We start from the raw sequence: 13,392 nt of genomic DNA, 5'->3' as shown, positions 1-13,392 counted from the left end.
AGAGGCCTCAGAAGAAACCCATCTGCCAACGCATTGGTCTTGGACTTCTAGCTTCCATAACTATTAGAAGGTAAATGGCTGTTGTTTAAGCTCCCCAGTCTGTGGGACTTTGTCATAGCAGCCCTGGCAACCAAGAAATAGGGTGCTGCTGAGCAGACGCAGCTTTGGAACTAGACCGTGAGTAAGGGCTGGAAGAGTTTGGAGGTGCATGTTGGAAAAGGCCTAGATTGCCTTAAAGAGACTGTTGATAGAAATGTGGACATTGAAGGTGATTCCGGTGAGGACTGAGAAAGAAAAGAAGAGAGCTGTAGAGAAAGTGTCAATCATCTTCAAGAACACATACATCAGGAACAGCATTCTCGTTGAAATATGAATGATAAAGGTACTTTTGGTGAGATCCTGGACAGAAATGAGGAACATGGTATTAGAAACTAGAAGAAAAATGGACCTTGTTATAAAGTGGCAAAGAAATTTGTTGAATTGGATGCTCATGTTTCATGGAAAGCAGAACTTATAAATGATGAACTTGGCTATTTAGCTGAGGAGATTTCTAAGCAAAGTACTGAAGGTGGCCTGGTTTCTTCTTGCTGCTTGTGGTAAAATATGAGAGGAGAGAGATAAACTAAAAAAGGACTTTTTAAGAAAACAAAAGGAACCAAAACTTGAAGATTTGGAAAATTCTCAGCCTATCCAGTTTACAAAAAAATGAGAAAGCACATTCTGGAGAAAAGACCAAGGGTGTGGCTGGACCCCATCTGGAAAGAAGGCCAATGTGATGCATGGATACAGTCATGCATGGATACAGCTCAGCGAGGCAGGAACAGAGATACGGCTACCCAGGGACATCTGTGGAGAGCCCTCTTGTCAAATGGCCTCGCCCCTGTCGATTGCATAGGAGGCCAACAAGGATTTTGAGAATTTATGCCAGCAGACATTGCCAGCTTGGACCAAAGGAGACAGAAATGAAGGAAGATTGTGAGACTTCTGGAATTCTGCAGGACCAGCCAATACAGCGATATGGCTGTGATCATGAGTTATCCTTAAAGGAAAGAGAAGAATGACTATGAGGGCAGTTCAGAGATCTGCCAGGCTGCTACTGCCACCTTGGCCCCACGGCACACAGATTCAGGGTCCAGGACTGGTACCATTTCCTTGGTTTCAGCAGGCCAGGATGCCCCAGCCCAGGACCAAGGGGCAGGACCACCACTTAAGGGTAGAGGGTCAGGACAGTGGCCCTGGAAGGCATGGCCATCCTGTGGACCTAGACAACAGAGCATTGAGGCAAAGAGGATTATTCTCAAGCCTTAAAATTGAACAGAATTGGGCCAGGTGCGGCGGCTCATGCCCATAATCCCAGCACTTTGGGATGCCAAGGCGGGTGAGTCACCTGAGATCAGGGGTTGGAGACCAGCTTGGGCAACATGGCAAAACCCTGTCACTACTAAAAATGCAAAAATTAACGAGGCATGGTGGTGCATGACTGTAGTAGCAACCACTTGGGAGGCTGAGGCAGGAGAGTCACTGAACCCAGGAGGCAGAGATTGCAGTGAGCCAAGATCGCACCGTTGCACTGCAGCCTGGGCACCAAGAGTGAAACTCTGAAAATAAATCAATAAAAATGGAATGGAATTCGCCCTGCCAGGTTCCAGGATAGGAGATCCATGACCCCTTTCCTCTTTCCCTTTTAAATTGGAAATGTTGATGCTATGCCTGTCCTGTTTGGGAAGCAGATAATTTCTTGTCTGGTCGTAAAGGTTCATAGCTGGAGAAGAGTTTTGCCTCAGAATGACCCATACCTCAAATCTCACCCTTTCCTGGTTTCGATGATACTTACATGAGATTTTGGACTTAACGTTCATGCTGGTCTGGGTTAAGTCGTTTGGCCCTGTTGGGACGGTGGGTGAGTGTATTCTGCATGTGAGAAGGACCAATTTTCAGGGAGCGAAGGGCAGGGCGTTACGGGCTGAACTGTGCTCTCTCCAAATTCAAATGTGGAAGTCTTATGTGACTCTTTCGAGATAAGATCTTTAAAGAAGTAATTAAAGTGAGATCATTAGGGTGGAGCCCAAATTCAATATGAGTAATGTCTGTATAAGAACACAGACACACACAAGAGGAAGACCAAGTGAGGACATAGAGAGAAGACGGCCATCTCCAAGCCAGGGAGAGAGGCCTCCAGGGCTGAGAGTGTGAATGGCTAAGCTGCCCAGTCTGTGGTGCTGTGTTACTAGCCCTAGCAACCAGTACATGTGGTCTACCCACACAATGAAATACCATTCAGCCAACAAAAGGAGTCCCTGGTGATCCGTGCCACAACATGAAGAACCTGGCACACATCGTGCCAACAGAAAGGCCCAGTCACAAAAGACACATGCTGTATAATTCAACTTACGAATTGAAATGCAAACCTGTAGAAATATAAAGTCGACTGGCGGCTGCCTGCCTGACACCGTGCAACGTGCAGGATCCCTGTGTCCTGGAGTATCGGCAATGTCAAGGTTGTGAGATCCTGCTCTCGCCCAGGCCTGCTTCCCAAAGCCCTTTACTCCTGAAGGGAAAAGAGAGCAGGGGGCCTCCTTTCTTTGTTAGTTAAATCCCACTTACTCCCTCTTAGAGCATGTTCTTCTCCCTTTAAGACCAACCCAGGCTGGTCTCTACCAAGTAGGTAGATAGGGCTGGGGAAGGAGAGGATTGATGAAATGGAGACTGATCATAGGTGAGGATGTTTCTTTCTCTCTCTCTCTCTCTCTCTTTTTTTTTTTTTTTTAAGACAGAGTCTTGCTCTGTCACCCAGGCTGCAGTGCAGTGGCACAATCTCAGCTCCCAGGCTGGAGTGCAGTGACACAATCATGGCTCACGGCAGCCTCAACCTCCCACGTAGCTGGGACTACACGCACTTACCACCACACCTGGCTAATTTTTTTTTCTTTTAATAGAAATGGAGTTTCACCATGTTACCCAGGCTAGTTTTGGGTTATTTTTTTGTTTTTGTTTTCTGGAGTTTGAGTCTTGCTCTGTCGCCCAGGCTGGAGTGCAGTGGTGCAATCTCTGCTCACTGCAACCTCTGCCTCCCAGGTTCAAGCTATTCTCAAGCCACAGCCTCCCGAGTAGCTGGGACTACAGATGCCCACCATCACGACCAGCTAACTTTTGCATTTTTAGTAGAGACGGAGTTTCACCATATTGGCCAGGCTGGTCTAGAACTCCTGTCTTGAAGTGATCCACCCACCTCAGCCTCCCAAAGAACTAGGATTACCGGCATGAGCCACCATGCCCAGCCACCAGGCTAGTCTTAAAAGGAGAAGAACTTGCTCTAAGAGGGGGTAAGTGGGATTTGAATAACAAAGAAAGGCAGCCTGCTGTCTTCTCTCTTCAGGACTAAAGGGCTTTCGGAAGCAGGCCTGGGCGAGAGCAGGATCTCACAGCCTCGGCATTGCTGATACTCTGGGCCACAAGGGTCTTGGTTGTGGGGCTGTCCTGTCCATTGCAAGGTGGTCAGCAGTGTCCCTGTTCTCTACCCATAGGAGCCAGAGCACCACCACCAGTCCCCATTGTGAGCCATTGAACTCGAGAATGACCTAATGGCTTAACCTTGTACTGTGACAGAGCCCGAGATGCCTGAATTTTAATGATACAAAGAATTTTAATTATACTAATTTTATTTTATTTTACTTTATTTTGAGACAGAGTTTCACTCTTGTCGCCCAGACTGGAGTGCAATGGCGTGATCTCCACTCACTGCAAACTACCCCTCCGGGGTTCAAGTGATTCTCCTGCCTCAGCCTCCCAAGTAGCTGAGATTATAGGCATGCACTACCATGCCCAGCTAATTTTTGTATTTTTAATAGAGATGGGGTTTCAACATGTTGGCCAGGCTGGTCTTGAACTCCTGGCCTCAGGTGATCTGCCCGACTCAGCCTCCCAAAGTACAGGGATTACAGGCGTGAGTCACCGTGCCCAGCCTATACTAATTATAATTATATAGTATAGGCTGGGCTCAGGTGGAGGAACTTGGGCACCATTTCAAAAGAGAAAATACATCCATTTGATATCATGCAATAGAGGAGGAAATCAGGGCAGTTCCGCATAAAATTTACCAAAATTACCTGTGGTACCTTGTTGATACAATTTCTGCCATTCTGATAACACCATAACCTCTTCCTTGGATATAATAAAGATTTTCAGTACTTTTTTTTAACTTCAGAAGCCTGTGTCCTGACTCTAACATAGTTAAACTTGTATATATCTGTACAAGTTAGAGTAAGCTAGATGAAAACAGCCCACAAACCTCAGTAACTCGTTACAGCTGTGTATTTCACACAGCATGTGTTCATCAAGGTTGGTCTGGGGTTCTGCTCCACGCATCTCCACCCTAGGATGCAGGCTGATGGAGGAACTACCAGGATGCCCACTGACAGTCAGTGTGGTGGAGGGAAAAGCATTATGGGAGTCCTGAACTGGCAATGGCATGCTTCAGCCCAGAGGTAACACAGGACACGTCTATTCACAACTCATTGGCCATGGCCAGGTGCGGTGGCTCACACCTATAATCCCAGAATTTTTGGAGGCCAAGGACAGAGGATCACTTGAGCCCAGGAGTTTGAGACCAGCCTGGGCAACATAGCAAGACCCCATACTCCAAAAAAAACCTTTTTTTAAGTTAGCTAAGTGTGGTGGCGTGCAGCTGTAGTCCTAGCCACTTGGGATGTTGGGGCAGGAGGATCATCTGAACCCAGGAGTTTGAGGCTATACTGAGCCATGATCTCACCATTGCACTCCACGCTGGATGACAGAGCAAGACCCTGTCTCTTAAAAAACAAAACAAAAAACCCAACCAGTTCACTAGCCAGTAGTTGGAAGCCCCCACCCAACCACAAGGGAGCCAGAAAGAGTAATCACACATGTGCCTGGAACACAGAGGGGCAGAAATTCTTATCTTTAAAAAAATCATCTGATTTATTTCTATTTTTCTATTTTCTTCTTTTTTTAACTTTTGAGTTCAGAGGTACAAGTGCAGGTTTGTTACATAGGTAAGCTTGTGCCATGGGCATCTGTTAATACAGATTATTTCATCACCCAGGTATTAAGCCTGGTACCCATTCATTATTTTTCCTGATCCTCTCCCTACCCCACCCTCTACCCTCTGAAAGCCCCCAGTGTGTGTTGTTCCCCTCTATTTGTCCATGTGTTCTCATCATTTAGCTTCCACATATATGTGACAGCATGCCAAATTTGGTTTTCTGTTCCTGAGTGAGTTTTCTAAGGATGATGGCCCCCAGCTCCCTCCACGTTCTGCAAAGGACATAATCTCACTTTTTTATGGCTATGTAGTATTCCATGGTGTATATGTACCACATTTTATTTATCCAGTCTATCATAGATGGGCATTTAGGTTGATTACAGGTTTTTGCTGTTGTGAACAGTCCTGCAATGAACATACACGTGCATGTGTCTTGTCTTTATACTGGGATAATTTCTATCCTTTGGGAATATACCCAGTAATGAGATTGCTGGGTCAAATGATATTTCTGTCTTTAGGTCTTTGAGAAATCGCCATACTGTCTTCCTCAATGACTGAACTAATTTACACTCCCACTAACAGTGTGTAAGCCTTCCTTTTTCTCCACAACCTCACAAGTATTTATTTTTTGACTTTTTAATAACAGCCATTATGACTGGTATTAGATGGTATTGGTTTTGATTTCCATTTCTCTAATGATCAGTGATGTTGTGAAATTCTTAATGAATTGAAGTATCTCAAAGTACTCTCCCATATTGCTTTCATGTTCATATAACTGTATATTCATATATATGTATACACATTTGAGGGACATTGTTACTCAAAATGACTTCACATTATAAGCATTCTTTTTCTTCTTGCTTGTCTCAGCCAACATCTCATGAAAACCCTTCTAGGACAGCTGGCATACCTCCAATTCATGCTTTTTAATGGTTATATAATATTTCATAGTAACGATAAAATATAATTTATTCAGTGAAACACGTGTTTGGAACTGAGTAGAGGCCCAAGCTCTCTGTGATATTTGGGGATCTATATATTTTTGTATCTGCAACCACAAACTGGGAGAGTTTGCTTTACCTCTCCGCCTGTGGCAGCAAAGGAATGTTAGAGAGTGCTGGCTGCCAAACCCACGCACTTGAGAAAAACAAAATTCGCTTTTCCCCCTTTTTCGATTCTTCCATTTATCTGGACATCTCTTCCTTCACCATTCCTGCTTTGACCCTCTAAAATAAGGGGAAATGCCCGCTTTATTTTTTTAAAGCACCATATCAAGTTTTACTTTTAAAACAGCCAAATGACATCAGCCATCATGTCTCCTTTCCTTGGCACCATTTCCTCTCTTCTGTGATTCTGCTTCCCTTTTGCTTCCTTACTCCTCCGTCCTCCTTACTCGTGCCGCCCTTTTCTCTTTCTGACTCCTTCCACCTTGTCTTCTATTTTACTTACCTCAAATGAGAGAGAGAAAGAAAGAAGGAGAGAGAGGGAGGGAGGGAGGGAGGGGAAGAAAGCGGGGATGAAATGTACATTGGGGAATTTTGTTTAAAAACAAAAGTACAAGGAAAATAAGGTCAAATCTCTTACTCAAATTGTGTTCTTTTTCTGATGATCTCCCTGGATATGAAATAAAAAGGAAGAGTTGCCCAATCCTCCAGCTAGCTTGGTTCTTATTTTTAATGCTAGGCCATAGCAGCAGACCAACCAGGGATTTAACAGGGAGATTCTGGAAATGAGAGTTGTGGAAGTGCTGAGATGAGCTCTTCACACATAGCTGGCAGAATGAAAAAGCTATGCATCTATGGGGAAGACCTGAGAGAGCCCAGCAGAAAGTGAAAGGCAAAGTTACTACCTGTCCAAAACATTCAATCCTCCCCTCACGCTCCCATCACATCTCATGTGAAATTAAAGAAGAGTAAATACATTGAAATAAGAAAGTTGGGGAATTTGCCTTTGGGAAAGCGCTTATTTTTTTTCCTTTGGAGACAGGGGCTCACTCTGTCACCCAAACTGGAGTACAGCGGCACCATCAAAGTTCACTGCAGCTTCAATCTCACAAGCTCAAGCAGTCTTCCCACCTCAGCCTTCTAAGTAGCTGGGGCTACAGCCGTGTCCCTACATGCCCAGCAAATTTTTTTATTTTTAGTAGAGACCGAGATCGCACTATGTTGCCCAGGCTGGTCTTGAACTCCTGGACTCAAGCAAGCCTCCTGCCTCAGCCTTCCAAAGTGCGGGGATCACAGGTGTGAGCCACTGCACCTGGCCTAAAAGCCCTATCTGATATTTGTTTTTCTGTTTGTATGTTTGTCCTTAGATTGAAAGGTTTTATTGTATAATGCCCACATCAGTTGGGTATATTAGGAGACACATTCCTTAAGTGTTTTTTAATGTAACATTTATTTTATTTAAAAATTTTTAATGCTAAGTAACACCAAGGGCTTAAACTGTATTTGGATAATGGTTTATCCAAATTATTTAGAAGTCCAAATTTTTATTGTTCTACTGAATTATTACCTTGTTCCTCCTCTAACTAAAATTGATCCATCCTCCATCTCCTCCACATGTTCCATAATGTAGCTAATATGTTTTGGGTTTTTTTGTTTGTTGTTGTTTTGTTTTGAGACGGAGTCTTCTCTGTTGCCCAGGCTGGAGTACAATGGTGCAATCTCTGCTCACTGCAGCCTCCGCCTCCCAAGTTCAAGCAATTCTTCTGCCTCAGCCTCCTGAGTAGCTGGGATTACAGGCACCTGCCACCATGCCCAGCTAATTTTTGTATTTTTAGTAGAGATGGGGTTTCACCGTGTTGGTCAGGCTGGTCTCCAACTCCTGACCTTGTAATCTGCCCACCTCAGCCTCCCGAAGTGCCGGGATTACAGGCATGAGCCACCACGCCCGGCCCCATAATGTAGCTGATCTAATGAGCTAATCCATGAATTTGATAATGGAAGAAATATAGCCCATCCCCATCAAATCAAAGTACTCAGCCTTCTATGAATCATACATAAGTTTAAAGAAATTTCTACAGACATGCTGCAGGCCCTGCTGTCCACTGGTGTGAATTTTAGATGAGGTAAAAGGGAAGGGTGTGTCTTGACAAGCCAGTATCAAGTACCTAGAGGCAAACAGGAGTCTGCCTTTATTTCAGGTACTGCTTTTGAGAAAAATGAGGAAGGGCAGGGAGGAGGGAAGTTGGTTAGTCACTGTGTAGTTTTGACATACAATTGCAAAGCTGGTTTTTCTGTACCTTTGCCTAGGAAAATGAAGTATAACAAGTTTGATACTGAAAGGGACCTGTGTTAAACATTAAACAAAAATGGAAATTTTTATGTTCAAAGGAGGAGGGCCAGGTGCGATAGCTCATGCCTATAATCCCAGCACTTTGGGAGGCCGAGGCGGGTGGATCACTTGAGGGTCAGGAGTTTGAGACCAGCCTGACCAACATGGTGAAACCCTGTCTCTACTAAAAATATAAAAAAGTTAGCCAGGCATGGTGGCACATACCTGTCATCCCAGCTACTTGGGAGGCTGAGGCAGGAGAATTGCTTGAATCCAAGAGGCAGAGGTTGCAGTGAGCCAAGATTGTGCATTGTACTCCAGCCTGGGCAACAAGAGCAAAAATCCATATCAAAAAATAATAATAATAAGGAGAAGGCCTTCCAGTTATGGCAGTACAAAGAGGTAGGCAGTTCACTTCTGTTAAAAAAAAAAAAAGCAACAAACAAAAAACCAAAAACTATATAAAACTAGACAAAATTATTTATCGAAACTATCCATTTTAAGCAAATGGAAATTGACAAAATACAGGCAAGAAATTGAGCAGCATTTGTTCTTGAAAAAATACTAGATCTTCGGGCAAGTAGGAGATTGTGGCTTTTTTGCCTGCGGCTGCTCCTGTCATCCCCCAGCTCAGCCAATGGCTTTTAAGTAAGATGGGGCCAGCCACGAAAACTAGTAGCTTTGCTGCCACACAACAGATTCAATTCAGAGCAGTGGCTGGGGGATTGAAAATCCTTGCCTTTGCTGGCTTACCATGGGAATAAACACTTGGAGATGAGCAGTGAAAATGCTCAGCTTTGCCATCTTGAGGTTGCAGCCCCACTTGGGGCAAGCAGCAGGCCAATCAAGAATTTAACAGGGAGATTCTGGAAATGAGAATCACAGAGGTGTTGAGATGAGCCCCTCACACATCCCGGGCTGACGGAAAAAACTATGTATATATGGAGAAAGCCTGAGAGACCTCAGCAAAAAGTGAAAGACAAGGGAGACTTGAAAACTGGCCTTCCCCAGCCCCCACACCGATTGACTGACAGTAACCGGAAGTGTAATGGACTTGAAGTATTTACTTATGCAAACCTCTTCCCAAATAATTGGCTGACTACTATAAATAACTGGCTATGCAGGCAAATGAGTGCAAGATAATAAATAAAAAACAAAAATAATAAAACTGAGCAGAGATATCGGTATCTTCACATGATGTGAAAGACAGATTTCATAGTGGTCTCAGCAAGTTACTAAAAAGGGGGAAAAACACCCTTGGAAAAATCAAACAGAATCCAGACTTGTTACAGCATACTCATCTAAAATGTTTGATTTTCAACCAAAAATTATAAGACACAGAAAGATACAGTCAAGTGTGACCCAGACTGATATGGTTTAGATTTGTGTCCCTGCCCACATCTCATGTCAAATTGTAATCCCTAATATTGGAGGAAAGGCCTGGTGGGAGGTGACTGGATCACTGGGGTGGATTTTCCTCTTGCTGTTCTCATGAGATCTGGTTATTTAAAAGTGTGTAGCACCTCCCCTTCTTCCTCCTGCTCGGGTCATGTAAGGAATGCCTGCTTCCCCTTCTCCTTCCACCATGATTGTAAATTTCCTGAGGCCGCCCTAGCCATGCTACCTGCACAGCCTGTAGAACCGTGAGCTAATTAAACTTCTTTTCTTTGTAAATTACCCAGCCTCCGGTATTTCTTTATAGCAGTGCAAGAGCAGACTAATATAGTTCAAGACCAGCCTGGTCAACATGGTGAAACCCCGTCTCTACTAAAAGTACAAAAAATTAGCCTGATGTGGTGGCGCATGCCTGTAGTCCAGCTACTCAGGAAGCTGAGGCAGGAGAATCGCTTGAACCCGGGAGGTGGAGGTTGCGGTGAGCTGAGATTGTGCCGTTGCACTCCAGCCTGTTGCCCACATTTTAATAGGGTTGTTTTTTACTATGGAGTAAGAGTTCCTTGTATATTTTGGATATTAACTCCTTATCACATATATGGTTTGCAAGTATTTTGTCCCATCTGTGGGTCTCTCTACTCTGTCGATGGTTTTCTTTACTATGCAGAGCTTTTTAGTTTGATGCAGTCACACTCCTTTATTTTTGCTTTTGTTGTCACTTCAAAAAAGAAATCAACGCTAAGACCAATGTCATGTACCTTTCCCTGTATGTTTTCTTCTAGGAGTTTTACCATTTTAGGTCTTACATTTAAATCTTTAATCCACTTTTAGTTGATTTTTGTTTACGGTGGAAGATAAAGATCCAATTTCTTTTTTACTTTTATTTTTTGCATGTGGATATACAGTCTTTCCAATACCATTTGTTGAAGATACTATTCTTTCCTCATTCTTGTTCTTGACAGCTTGGTAGATCAGTTAACCTTATATGAATGAGTTATTTCTGTGCTTTCAATTCTGCTCCATTGCTCTATGTGTGTTTTTATGCCAGTATTGTACTATTTTGATTACTACAGCTTTAAAATATAATTTGAACATAGGAAGTATGATGCCTCTGGCTTTGTCCTTCCTGTGTGGTTCTTTGTGTTTTTTAAAACTCAGCGTTGGTTGAGCTTTTTTTTTTTTAAATATGCAATTCAATATTTTTCATGAAACCTGGGAAGCTCTCAGCCATTACTTCTTTATTTTTTTTCTCTCTCCCCTTTCGGGGCTCTCATTACATGTATGTGGGGACACTGAACATCATCCCATGTGTGTCTGAAGCTCTGTTCATTTGTCTTCTTTTTTTTTCTCTCTGTTTTTCAAATTGGGTCATTTCTATTGGTCTATTTTCATGTTGACTGACTCTTTCTTCCACTGTCTCAATATCTGCTATTGAACCCATCTAGTGAATTCTTAATTTTGGTAATAGTACCTTTCAACTCCAGAATTTCCATTTAATTTTTATAGTTTGTATTTCTCTATTTAGATTCCCTATTTGTTGAATCAATTTAAATCATATTTTCTTTTAATTCCTTGAATAGTTTTCTTTAATTCTCTGAACATATTCATAATAACTGCTTTGAACTCTTTGTGTATTAAAGACAACATCTAAGCCTACTTAGATTTTGCTTCTACTTACTGCTTTTTTCCCCCTTGGTCTGACCTTAGGCGATCCACCTGCATCGCTCTCCCAAAGTGCTAAGATTACAGGCATGAGCCACTGTGCCTGGCCCATTTTAGGCTTTTTGATTGCCCTATGATCTCAGACCTCTAATGAGTTTAGGAAAAGTTATGGTTTTGTAGTTTATCTGGCTATTGTTGCTGTCATACCTGCTTTCCATATCCTGGATTCTTTGTGTTTTAAGAATTTTTTACTATAATCTATTTCATATGTTCTACCGTATACAATGCCGATTGGTGCTTGCTGTTATTTATTTGCAGTTTTGATTTCTTCTTTGACCAAAAGTTATTTGTGACTTTAAAAATCTTTAAGGTGATTGAGATTTTTGTAAAAGAAAATATTTCTGTTGTTATAGCATTGTAGTCTAAGAATGTGAGCAATAAAATTTCTGCTTTGAGGGAGAAAAAAGTGGGCAAAGGACCTGAATAAACATTTCTCTAAAGAAGACATACAAATGGCCAACTGGTTTATAAAAAGATGTTCGACATCACTAATCATCTGGGAAATGCAAATTAAAGTCACCTTACACCTGTTGGCATAGCTGTTGTCAAAAGTCAAAACAAAATGCAAAACAAGATTGGTGTGGTTGTGGAAAAAGGGAAGCTTTACACTGTTGGTGGGAATGTGCATTGGTACATCTATTAGGAAAAATAGTATGGAGGTTTCTTTAAAAATAGAACCACCTTATGACCAGCAATTTCATTTCTGTGTATATATCCAAAGGAAATAAACTCACTATCTTGAAAAGATATCTGCCTTCCCATGTTCCTTGCAGCTTTATTCACAGTAACCAAGATACAGAAAGTATTCATTGATTGATGGACAAAAAGAAAATGTGGTGTATATATAGAATGGGATATTATTCAGCCTTAAAAAAGAAAGAAATCCTGCTATTTGCAACAACATGGATGAACCTGGAAGACATTATACTAAGTGAAATAAACCACACACAGAAAGACAAACACTGTGTGATCTCACTTATATGTGGAATCTAAAATAAACTGATATAAACAGAATAGAATGCTTGTTACCAGGGCCTGGGGCAGTGGGGGAAATGGGGAGATGCTGGTCAAAAGGTACAAACTTGCAGTTATGAGTAAATTTTGGAGACCTAATGTACAAGAGGGTGACTATCATTAATAATAATATGCTGACCAGGCACAGTGGTCTATGTCTGTATCATAGCACTTTAGGGAGTTGAGGCAAGAGAATTGCCTGAATCCAAGAGTCCAAGACCAGTCTGGGCAACATAGCGAGACCCTGTCTCTACAAAAAAAAATTTTTAATTAGCCAGGCATGGTGGCACGCAGCTATAGTCCTAACCACTTAGGAGGCTGAGGCAGGAGGATCCCTTCAGTCCCATGAGTTCAGGGCTGCAGGGAGCTATGATGATACCACTGCACTCCACCCTGGGTGACAGAGTGAGACCCTGTCTCTAAAAATAATAACAATAGTAATAATAAACTATATACCTGAAATTTGCTAAAAGCGTAAATCTTAAGGATTCTCATTACAAAGGAAAGGAAAAGGTAACCAGGTAAGGTGATAATATGTTTATTAGCTTGATCACAGCAATCATTTCACAATGTATGCATATATTAATTAAATCATCATGTATATACTCTTAGTATATTCAATTTTTATTTGTCAATTATACCTCAATAAAGCTGAAAATATATTAAAAGACATCCTTCATGTTGAAAGAAAAATGAGATTTTAGAGTTATTAAGATGGACAGAAAGAAATGAAGAGCACTTCATGGTAAATATGTGATTAAATATCAAAGAATATATATATATTAATTCTTTAAAAAATGTAAAATTGCTTAAAGAAATAATTGCCACACTGTTGGTTTGTAACCTAGACTTCGTATATTCTTAAATATTAAACTTGAAAACTTTATAACAAGTCCAGACATAAATGTGGTATGTACATATATGTGTAGACACACACATCTCTTTTTTTTTTTTTTTTTTTTTTTTTTTTT

The 13,392-nt window shown here is 41.9% G+C and overlaps 1 protein-coding gene across 3 annotated transcripts in view; it reads left to right on the top strand.

Annotated features, from left to right (window-relative positions):
• Positions 1–13,392, top strand: part of TMEM45B (transmembrane protein 45B) — a 41,860-nt gene that overhangs the window by 16,105 nt on the left and 12,363 nt on the right. Inside the window, exon 1 of one of the 3 annotated variants that reach the window (XM_032284994.1) lies at positions 3,997–4,001. The exons of the other annotated variants lie outside the window; for them this stretch is intronic. The gene's annotated coding sequence lies outside the window, so the exon portion shown is untranslated. Of the gene's footprint in view, positions 1–3,996; positions 4,002–13,392 lie in introns of those variants that run through there. 3 annotated transcript variants of the gene reach the window in all.

The sequence above is a fragment of the Sapajus apella genome, unplaced genomic scaffold (genome assembly GCF_009761245.1).
Source record: "Sapajus apella isolate SASKATOON/1434 unplaced genomic scaffold, GSC_monkey_1.0 scaffold16, whole genome shotgun sequence".
Taxonomy (NCBI): domain Eukaryota; kingdom Metazoa; phylum Chordata; class Mammalia; order Primates; family Cebidae; genus Sapajus; species Sapajus apella.
The sequence above is the reverse complement of the archived record's forward strand: the minus strand, read 5'-3'. Positions and strand labels throughout refer to the sequence as shown.